This window comes from Zea mays, chromosome 9 (genome assembly GCF_902167145.1).
Source record: "Zea mays cultivar B73 chromosome 9, Zm-B73-REFERENCE-NAM-5.0, whole genome shotgun sequence".
NCBI classification, from domain to species: Eukaryota; Viridiplantae; Streptophyta; class Magnoliopsida; order Poales; family Poaceae; genus Zea; species Zea mays.
Window position 1 is genome coordinate 131,630,034 of NC_050104.1, and position 1,874 is coordinate 131,631,907.

Genomic DNA, 1,874 nt, shown 5'->3' on the forward strand with positions numbered 1-1,874 from the left:
CCGGAATCGCTCGGTCCACGTGCGCAGGCGGGTGTCCTCGTCGGCGGCGGGTGTGCCGGCCAAATCACGGCGATCTAGTTCAATCCAAGGGCACGGTGAGCTTCACGGGGTGACGTAGAGACCGTGTGCACAAGGAATCGGAAAAAGGTTCAGTGGATTACCCGGTCCACGCACTCCGGCGGGGTTGTGCACTCCGGCGACCGTGGACTGGCCTCTCCGATGAAGCAGGCTTCGGTTCCTCGCTTGGGGAGCTTCACCGAGGTGTGCTCACCCGTCTCCGAGGGTTGGACAGGGTCGGGAAGGGCTAGGCTGGCCGGTCTACGGCGGCAGGGGCTCGGGTGGCCGTGGACACGCCGCGCATGGGCAAACGACGGTGAGTTGAGCTCCGGTGAGGTTTGAGCATGCGCGGAAGAGTGTGGTCGACGCCTGAGTGGGCTTTATAGGCGCGGGCGCGGGCCATGGCGTCGGCTGGCCGTTGGCACGACGCTGGGCGCGCGGGGGCGTGCTCTGGCGCACACAGAGCGCGTCGAACACGTGGAGCTTTTCTTCTGCCCGTGTTCCACAGCTCACCCAAGTCACAAACGTGCGAATCTTGGCAAAAATCCGGCGCGAGTCTTTTCTTGGCACCTAGGGTTGTCTCTCATCCGTGAGTTGCCATGGCAGATATGGCCTAGGTAGGGAGATCTTCGGTCGCCAAATCAGGTATGTCACTCTGCCCACCTCGCGACAAAAACCATGCCAAGGCATGTCAAACGTCAAGGTCTCGGGCTCAGCTTTTTCTAGTGGGTGCCCTAGGTGGTATGCCACATTTTTGGTATAGAACTTAGGTGGTTTTGGTGCCAGCTTCGAGGTGAACACGGTTGATCTTTAGTGTAGGTGTAGTTTTTAACTTAGAGAGAATTAGAGAGCTCTAGCTCTCTCTCTACTTAGGGAATGGATTTGGGGTTTCTCCACGGGTCTTTTTGCAATATTTCCTTCCCACAATTGCTGGTTATAAGGTACTTAAAGTTTGGTTAAAGATTACTCATGGTTTGCACATTTGCTCACTCTCTCCCCCCTCTTAACCATGGCTTTGGGAGATAGGGTTCAAGAGAGGTCTAGGGTTTTTCCCTCCTCTTGCCCAAGGTAGTAAGTGCACAAAGGTTTGAGTGATACTTCTTAGGTCATTAGAAATCTTGGTTAACACATGGTCTCCAAGGTTCTTATGTTCTCCTTAAGTTTTTTACCACATGTGATCACAGTCATTAGTGCATAGATGTGCTCTAGCCATGGTAACACCTGAGGTGTTACAGCCCTCCCCCCTTAAAGGAATCTCGTCCCGAGATTTTAGGCAGAGTCCTCTAGAGGGTGCTATGAAGGCACGTTGGTGTGATGTTCCTTCTTTTGTTCAAGTTTTTCTAGTTAACTGCTCTTCGAATGTCATTCTCTTTGCAACTTCAGAAGGAAGCCCTTTTTAAGTTAAATTCACAACTTAGACTATCCTTGCTATTTAAGTTTTTCTTATAATTGTATTCAAAGGGCAGGTGGGGTGGGGTTTTGGGGTTACGTACCGACTTCTTTGGGTAGAAAGTCGGGGAAGCGAGAGCGTAGAAAATCCTCCGTCTCCCATGTAGCTTCTTCTGCTGAATGGTGACTCCACTGAACTTTATACATTCTGACTGACCTTGCCCGTGTTGATCTCTCCTTCTGATCCAGTACCCTGATGGGGTACTCTTGATAGGACAAGTCTGGTTCTATCTCAATGTCTGGTTCTGGCAGCACTTCAGTGGGTAGACGAACACATTTCCGCAGCTGAGATACATGGAACACATTGTGAACTGCTGACATGTGAGGTGGCAATTCCAATTGATAGGCTACGGGTCCACAACTTGCTT